This window comes from Arvicanthis niloticus, unplaced genomic scaffold (assembly GCF_011762505.2).
Source record: "Arvicanthis niloticus isolate mArvNil1 unplaced genomic scaffold, mArvNil1.pat.X pat_scaffold_862_arrow_ctg1, whole genome shotgun sequence".
Classification (NCBI taxonomy): domain Eukaryota; kingdom Metazoa; phylum Chordata; class Mammalia; order Rodentia; family Muridae; genus Arvicanthis; species Arvicanthis niloticus.
Window position 1 is genome coordinate 20,053 of NW_023046445.1, and position 10,026 is coordinate 30,078.

Here is a 10,026-nt window from a genome sequence, read left to right on the forward strand (position 1 = left end):
TGGGAAAAGATTACCAATCCTATATCTGATAGAGGTTTAATATCCAATATATACAAAGAACTCAAGAAATTATACTCCAGACAACCAAATGACCCTATTAAAAATGAGGTACAGAGCTAAACAAAGAATTTTCAACTGGGGAAACTCGAATGGCTGAGAAGCACCTTAAGAAATGCTCAACATCCTTCATCAGGGAAATGCAAATCAAAACAACCCTTAGATACCATCTCTTACCAGTCAGAATGGCTAAGATCAAAAATTCAGGTGATAGCAGATGCTGATGAGGTTGTGGGGAAAGAGGAACACGCTTCCATTGTTGGTGGGATTGCAAGCTGGTACAACCACTCTGGAAATCAGTCTGGTAGTTCTTCAGAAAATTGAGCATAGCATTACCTGAGGACCCAGTTATACCACTCCTGGGCATATACCCAGAAGATGCTCCAACATATGACAAGGACATATGCTCCACTATGTTCATAACAACCTTATTCATAATAGCCAGAAGCTGGAAAGAACCCAGATGTCCTTCAACAGAGGAATGGATACAAAAAAAAAAATGTGGCACATTTACACAATGGAATATTACTCAGCTATTAAAAATAATGATTTCAAGAAATTCTTAGGTAAATGGATGGAACTAGAAAATATCCTGAGTGAGGTAATCCAATCACAAAGACCACATATGGTATTTACTCACTGATAAGTGGATATTAACCCAAAAGCTTGAAATAGCCAAGATTCAACTCACAGACCACATGAAGCTCATGAAGAAGGAAGACCAAGTATGGATGTCTCGGTCCTACTTAGAAGGAGTAACAAAATACTCAAGGGAGCAAATATGAAGACAAAATGTGAGACAGAAACTGAAGGAGGGTCCATCTGGAGACCATTCCACCTGGGTATCCATCCCATGTGCAGTCACCAAAGGTAGATGTTGATGTGGATGTCAGGAAGTGCATGCTGACAAGAGCCTGATATAGCTGTTGTGGGGAGCCGACAGAAGGTGGCTATCATCCTTGCAGCCATCTTGAGCCATATACCCTGACAAGAGACTTGATTACATCAGCCTACAAGAGCTGAGCACACTCTGATAACATCTTGCTTTAGATACCCAGGATTTTCCCTTGGGTGTGTGAGATTTAAAGGTGTGTGACTTAAGGGTGTGACTTAGAGAGCAGATTTAGAGACAAGACCTAAGGGCGTGACTCAAAGGTGTGACTTAGAGGTGTGGCTTAGAAGTGAGACATATAAAAGGCAAGAGGCAGACAGAAGAAGGCAACAGATTATTAGGCACTCAGAAGTACAACTTACAGTACAACTTGGAACTAGGAATTAGGTTAGAGAGTACAACTTAGAGTACAACTTGGAGTAGGAATTAGGCATTGAGGAAGAAGACACTTGGACTAGAGAACTCGGAAGAAGAATTAGTTATTAGGCTCTTGGCACTTGGAGGAAGAACAGATTATTAGGTATTAGGCACTTGAACCTGAGAGTAGAAACTTGGAACTTGGAGGCATTAGGGACTAGGAACTAGGGACTAGGAACTCAAGACTTGGGACTTGGAGAAGAAGAAAGACTGAAGAATAAATGGGATTGAATCACACTCTGTCTGGTCTCCATTCCTCGAGTCCGTCCTCACTCTCTCTCTTGCTGAACCCCGACCTGCAGACCAGAGCAGCTTGGGCTGCAACAAGCTGTCACCTTAGAGGTCTGCCAGAGTCTGACATATTCAGAGGCAGATGCTCACAGCTAACCACTGATATGATCAAGGGTTTTCCAATGGAGAAGTTAGAGAGAAGGCTGAAGGAGCTGAAAGGGTTTGTGGCCCCATGAGGAGAGCAACAATACCAACCAACCAGAACTCCCCAGGGTCTAAACCACCAGCCTGGGAGCACATAGGGAGGGACCAGTGACTCTGTCTGTATATGTAGGAGAGGTTGGCCTTGTCGGGCATAGGTGGGAGAGGAAATCCTTGTTCCCATGAAGGCTGAACACTGAATCGGGGGAGGGAATTTGAGGGTGAGGAGGTAGAAGTGGGAGGGTAGGTGGGGGCACATCCTCATGGAAGCAGGAGAAGGGAGGGTAGGACAGGAGGTTCCTGGGTGGTGGGGAAAATGGGGTAAGGGGATAAAATCTGAAATGTAAATATAATACCCAATTTTTTTAAAAAAAAGAAGGAAAAAAAGAAAAAAGAAAGTGAAAATGGAATCTCTAAAGAAAACCCAAGCTGAGATAAAACTAGAAATGAAAAATTTAGTGTCAAACAAAAACCCCAGACATAAACCTCACTAGCAGAGTACAAGAGATAGAAAAGAGAATCTCAGGCACTGAAGACAAAGAAGAAGAAATGGATACCCCAGTCAAACAAATGTTACATATTTAAAATCTAGGCTTATAACATCCAGGAAATATAGGACACTTATGAAAATGGCAAATTTATGAATGATAGGAATAGAAGAAGGAAGAAGAGGAGGAAGAAGAGTCAAAAAAATATTTTCAGCAAAATCAGACGAAAATTTCTCTAACCTAAAGCAGGAGGTACCTAACAAGGTACAAGAACCATACAGAACATCATATGTACTAGACCAGGAAAAAAACTTCATGATACATAATAATCAAATCACTAAGCATACAAAAGAAAGAATATTAAAACCTACAAGAGAAAAAGGACAAGTAACCTATAAAACAGACCCATTAGAATAACATCTAGCATTTCAACAAAGACTCTAAAAGCCAGAAGGACCTGTCTTACAAAATCTAAAAAGACTAAAGATACCATTCAGCTCAGACTATTATACCCAGCAAAATTTTCATTCACAATAGATGAAAAAGAAAAATACTCCATGATAAAACTATATTTAAACAGCATTTATCTACAAATTCAGCTCTACAGAAGATAGTAAAAGGAAAACCTCAAACTGAAGAGTTTAGCCATTGTCCTGTCCAGCAGGGCATTAAACAGGGGTCTGGGGAGGTCGCCTGAAAGAGAGCAGGGGGTCACCTGAAAGACAAAAAGAATGGGGATCTGTCTATAAGCTGATCAAATCATGATTTTTACTTTTTCACACAGGGGTTATATACACAAAAAGGCAAGATGTGGGAGAAGGGAATGACGCAGGAACATAAGTGTTCAGGGGGAGTACAGATATCTTCCAGAACAGAGTGTCAGCTGGGTGAAGCTTCAGGGTACAGGACACTATGACTCCACCTATGATTGACTTGTCTTAATCTAAGTTGGTACTATCCAACAAGGTTATTATCTACAAGGTCTATGACTAAAACTTGGCAAATTTCCACCAAAGCTGCTTGTTTACAATATCTTATAGCTATCTGTTTCAGTGTTTTCCCACAGAGACCCGAGACTTTGTGTTAGCAGGCTGACTTAGGCCTATGGCTGATTTTAGGCTTTCAGTGTATAAGCAAAGCTGCCCCTGACAAGCCATCCCCAAGAAAACGCAAGGAATAAATAATCTCAGACAAGTAAAATCAACACTATAACAATAAAATAATAAGAATCAGCAAATAGTGGCCATTGATAAGTTTCTATATCAATGGTCTCAATTACGAAATAAATAGACACAGCCTTCCAGCTTAGATATGAAAAGAGGATGCATTCTTCTGCTGCATCCAAGAAACACACCTTAACATAAAGGATAGATACCACCTCAGACTAAAAGGATGGGAAGATATTCCAAATAAGAAAGCCCAAGAGGCAAACTGGTATAGCCATTTTAATATTTAACAAAATAAGCCTTGATCAGACAGGATCTTAAACCATACAGTTAAGCTTCCCTTCCCCCATCCATCTTCCCTGCTCTCTGAGTCCTTTCGGGCAAGCCAAGCGAGCAGACTGCTGGCCCAGACGGACCTCCATTCTCCCACCACCTCTCTGTCCATCTTTGTCAGATCGTGGCTCTTGAACCATACAGACCTGCAGATCCAGAACCACACAGCTCAAAGATACCCATTAGAGACCTGCTATTCAAGGACCATCAAGGTTAACTCCCCTCTCAACATCTACAACAGGAACATCCAGGGACCAACACCATCCAGATGTCTAAAGGCCATCCAAAGAACACAATCAACAAAAGCCAGGGCAATACGACAGCTTCAGAGCACAGCTACACTGCTACAGCAAGCCCTGGGTATCCTAACACAACCAAAACACAAGGAAATGGCCTTAAACCCAATCTTATAAAGATGATAGAGATCTCCAAAAAGGAAATAAATAAATCTATTAAAAAATACAAGAAAATACAACCAAACAGATTGAGGTCTTTAAAATGGAAACAAATAAATCCCTTAAATATATACAGGAAAATACAGCTAAGCAGGTGAAGGAAATAAATAAAACTGTGCAAGACCTGAAAGTGGAAATAGAAGCAATTTTTAAAAACATACACACAAACTGAGGGAATCCTAGAGATGGACACCTACAGAAGAGAACAGGAACAACAGAATATAGGAAAGAGAAGAGAGAATCTCAGATGTAGATGATACATCAGTCAAAGAAACTGTTAAATCTAAAAAAAAAAAAAAAAAAAAAAAAGAAAATCCTGAAATAAAACATCCAGGAAATCTGGGATACCATGAAAAGACTTAACCTAAGAATAATAAGAATAGAAGAGGATGAAAAGTTCCAGCTGCAAGGCCCAGAAAATATTCTCAACAAAATCATAGAAGAAAACTTCCCCAACCTAAAATAAGAGATACCTATGAATATACAAGAATCTGATAGAACGTCAATTAAACTGGACCAGAAAGGAAAGTCTCCTGGCACATAATAATCACAACGCAAAACCTACAGAACAAAGAAAGAATATTAAAAGCAGCAAGGGATAAAGGCCAGGTGATACACAAAGGCAAACCTATCAGAATTACACCCAACTTCTCAACAGAGACTAAAAGCTAGAAAGGCCTGGACAGATACCTTGCAACCTCAAAAAACCCACAGGTGCTAACCTAGACCACTATTCAGCAAAACTCTCAATCACCATATATGGAGAAAACAGGATATTTCAAGACAAATCCAAATTCAAACAATATCTACCCATAAATCCAGACCTACAGAAAATACTAGAAGGAAAATTCCAACCCAAAGAGAATAAATACATCCAAGAAAGCACAGGAAATAATTCCATACCCTCAAAAACAAGGGAAGGATACACACACACACACACCACCAACATCAAAATAACAGGCAATAACAATCACTAGTCATTAATTGTGGGAAGCGGCTCCGCTCTCGCCATTACAAGGTGGCTCTTGGCATAGGCATTGCTTGAGAGAAAAGACAACTCCATATATGGAGTTGTAAGCACTGAGAGGTGTGGTTACCCGATCACCCCACCTAGCATCATTGAGAATGGCCAATCACCAGTGACTTTGTGGCAGTTGCTGATAGGATGAAGGCAATGCTTATAAGGGGCTGCAGGAGCTGGGGAGGAGAGAGAAGAGAAGAAAGAGAAGAGAGAGAGAAGAAGCTCGCTGTACAGGGATAGCTGAATAAACTGCTTGAAGAAGAACACGGTTGCCGTTGCCTTATTCCGCTGGTCAGACATGGGTAGCGACAATTAATCTCTCTGAATATCAATGGATTCAATTTCCCAATAAAAGGACACGGGCTAACAGAATGTATGTGAAAACAGGATCCAACATTCTGCTGCATAGAAGAAACACACATAAGCAATAAAGATAAACATTACAGGGGCTGGAGAGATGGCTCAGAGGTTAAGAGCACAGACTGCTCTTCCAGAGGTCCTGAGTTCAATTCCAGCAACCACATGGGAACCATCTGTAATGAGATCTGCTGCCCTCTTCTGGTGTGTCTGAAGAGAGCAACGATGTACTCACATAAATAAATAAATCTTTAAAAAAAAAAAAAAAGATAAACATTACCTCAGAGTAAAAGGCTGGAACAAAGTTTTCCAAGCAAACGAACCCAAGAAGCAAGCTGGAGTAACCATTCTAATATCTGACAAAATAGACTTTCAACTAAAATTAATCAAAAGAGACAAGGAAGAGCACTTCATACTCATCAAAGAAAAATCTACCAAGATGGTATGTCAGTTCTGTACATCTATGCCCCAAACACAAGAGCACCCACATTTGTAAAAGTAACATTGCTAAAGCTTGAATCACACATCAAAGCCCACACATTAATAGTGGAAGACTTCAACACCCGACTCTTACCAATTGACAGGTCATCCGGACAAAAACCAATCGGAGGAATAATGAAACTAACAGACATTATGAATGAAGTGATCCTACTAATCAATCATCTCCAGATTGGGGAAGAAAAAAAAAATAAAGACTTTCTAGAATTCAATGAAAATGAAGGCACAATATTTATGGGACCCAATGTTTATGGGGCCCAAATTTGTGGGACACAATGTAAGCAGTGCTAAAAGGAAAGTTCATAGCACAAAGTGCCTGCATAAAGAAATTAGAAAATTCTCATACTAGCAATTTAAAAGTACACATATGAAGGTTCCTCAGAAAATGTGGAATAGTTCTACCCCAAGACCCAGCTATACCACTCCTGGGCATATACCCAAAATATTTTCCAACTTATAACAAGGACATTTTCTCAGCTATGTTCATAACTGCTTTATTCGTAAAGTAGTCAGAAACTAGAAACAACTTTTTAATAGAAAAGTGGTACATTTACACAATGGAGTACTACTCAGCTATTAAAAACAAAGATGAGAAATCTGCAGACAAATGGATGGAACTAGAAAAATATCATTCTAAGTGAGGTAATGCAGACCCCAGAAAGTCATGCATGGTATTTACTCGCTTATAGGTGGATATTGGCCATAACGTACAGGATAATCCACAAACCCAAAGAAGCTAAGTAATAAGGAGGCCCGAGGAAGGATGCTTGAATCTCACTCAGTAAAAAAAATAAAAGACATCGGAGGTGGATGGAGAGAGTCAACTGTGTGGGAGAGGGGAAAGTGTGGGGATCAAGTGAGGGGAGAGGGGGAAGCACTTGGAGAGGGCTGGAATAGAGAAAGGAAATTTCTCTATTCATCTCTGGGACCAGCTGGAGACCTCGGATAAGGGAGGCTCCTCAGAGTCTACAGGGTGACTCTAGCTGGGACTCCTAGCAACTGGGGATATGGAGACTGAAGTGGCCACCACCTATAGCTAGACTGGACTTCCACTGAAGGGAGGGCGACACCAACCTGCCTACACAACCTTCAACCCAAAAGAGGGAGCAGAGATTGAGGGAATGGCCAACCAATGACTGGTCTGACTTAAGATCCATCCCATGGGAGAAAGCCAACTCCTGACACTATTAATGATGCATACTCTTCTATGCTTGCAGACAGGAGTCTAGCATAACTGCCTTCTGAGAGGCTTCATCCAGCCTCTGTTGGATGAAACAAATGTAGAGACATCGGATAGAAACAGATGTAGAGACCCACGGCTAAACATTAGGTGGAACTCAGGGAGACTTGTGGAAGAGTAGGGGACAGGGTTGAATGAGCCAGAGGGGTCAAAGAAGCCACGAGAAGGCCTACAGACTCAACTAACCTGGGGCCCATGGGGACTTACAGAGACTGAACCACCAACCAAAGAACACACACAGGCTGGATCTAGGTCTCCTACACATTTGTAGCATAAGTTCAGCTTTGTTTTCATGTGTGTCCTAATTATTGAAGTGAGGCTGTCTCTGACTCTGCTGCCTGTCTTTGGATCCCCTTCCCTTAGCTGGGCTGCCTTGTTTGGTTTTGGAGGGAGAGGATGTGTTCTCCTGGTACCCATGGAGAACTTCCCCTTCTCCTATGAGAAGAAAAGGTGATAACTGAGGGAGAGCTTTTATGACAGTGGGACTGGGAAGAGAAGATGGGGGCTGGAGATTGGAGATATCTCACATTAATAAATAGTGGCACACCTGAAAGTTCTAGAACAGAAAGAGGGAATAACATTCAAAAGGAGTAGATGACAAGAATCAAACTTGGGGATAAAAATCAATAAAAATAGAAGCAAATAACCAAAGAAAAATTATAAAGAATTAATGAAACAACTAGTTGATTCTTTGAGAAAATCATGACATTGACAAACCTTTAGCCAAATTAACTAAAAGGCAGAGAGAGAAGGTCCAAATTAACTAAATAGGGACCAGAAGAGGAACATAACAACAGACATAGAGGAAACCCAAAATAATCATACAAACATGCTTTAAAATCCTGTATTCCACCAAACTGGAAAATCTAAAGGAAATGAACAAATTTCTTAGTATATACCATCTAACAATAGTAAATCAAGATCAAAGAAGCAATTTAAACAGACTTATAACCCCTGGTGAAATACAAACAGTAATTAAGAGTCTCCCAACTAAAACCAGCCCAAGGCGAAATGGTTTTTGTACAGAAGTCGACCAGACTTTCAAAAAAAAAATTGATGCCAATACTTATCAAATTACCCCACAAAACAGAAACAGAAGGAACACTGTACAATTCTTTTACAAAACCAGTTATCCTGATACCTAAACCACATAAAGACCCAACAAAAAAAGTACAGACCCATTTTTCTTTTTTTTCCTTTTTTTAAAAAAAAATGGATATCTTATTTATTTACATTTCAGATGTTATCCCCTTCCCCCAAAGATTGATTTTTATTTATTTATTTATTTGATATATATGATGAGTACACTGAAGCTGTCTTCAAACACACCAGAAGAGGGCATCAGATCCCATTACAGATGGTTGTGAGCCACCATGTGGTTGCTGGGAATTGAACTCAGGACCTCTGGAAGAGCAGTTAGTGTTCTTAATCTCTGAGCCATCTCTCCAGCCTCCCATTTTTCTTATTAACATAGATGCAAATTTTCTCAATAAAATACTTGCAAACAAATAAACAAAAGCATTTAAAAAAAAAAAAAAAAAAAACATTGCCGGGCAGTGGTGGCGCATGCCTTTAATCCCAGCACTTAGGAGGCAGAGGCAGGCGGATTTCTGAGTTTGAGGCCAGCCTGGTCTACAGAGTGAGTTCCAGGACAGCCAGGGCTACACAGAGAAACCCTGTCTCAAAACAAAACAAAACAAAACAAACAAACAAAACAACAACAACAAAAAAACATTTATTATGATCAAGTAGAATTCATCCCAGAGATTCAGAGATAGTTCAATATGTGATTTGATAAATGTAATCCACAATATAAAGAGACAGAAAGACAAAACCAAATGAACATCTCATTAGATGTAGAAAAAGCCTTTGACAAACATGGTACCATTTTCTTGATGAAAATTCTGGAATGACTAGAGAGATACAGGGGCCATACCTTAACATAATAAAGGCAATTTACAGCAAGCCCACAGTCAGAATCAGCCTAAATGGAAAGAAACTTCAAGTATTTCTGCTAACATCTGGAACAAGGCAAGATTTTCTGTCTCTCCATACTTACTCAATGTAGTACTTAAAGTCTTAGCTCTAGCTAAGAGATCAAGTGGATACAAATGGGAAGGAAAGAAGCCAAAAGAATGCATACTGTATTTGTCTGGGTTATATCTTAAGATGATTCTTTTTCTAGCGCCATCCATTTACTTGCAAATTTCATGGTTTCATGAAATTTTTTAACAGCTGAGTAATATTTCTATGAATGTACCACATTGTCCATTATTCATCCATTGGTGGACATCTAAGATGTTTCTAATTTCTGGTCATGAGGAATAAAGCAGCAGTGATCATGATTGAGCAAGTATCTCTGTAGTAGGGTATAAAGTTCTTCGGGTATATGCCCAAAAGTAGTATAGCTACTAAACTAGCATAGTATTTGTGTGCTAGCTGTTAAGTTTTTGATAAGCAGGTTAAACTCTAAATAACCACAGAGTGTAGTGAGCCGCTGTGGCTGCACACGTGCGTTTTCCAACATGGCGCTGGCCGCATGGTTCCCCAGCAGTAAACAATCATTCTGCGCAGCTGCTAGGCAGAAAGAGCGCCAAACCACTGGCCTATCCCGAGGCGTAATACTGGGTAGTGAGCAAGCAGCCCTTCAGAAGTGAATACGTCACTCTA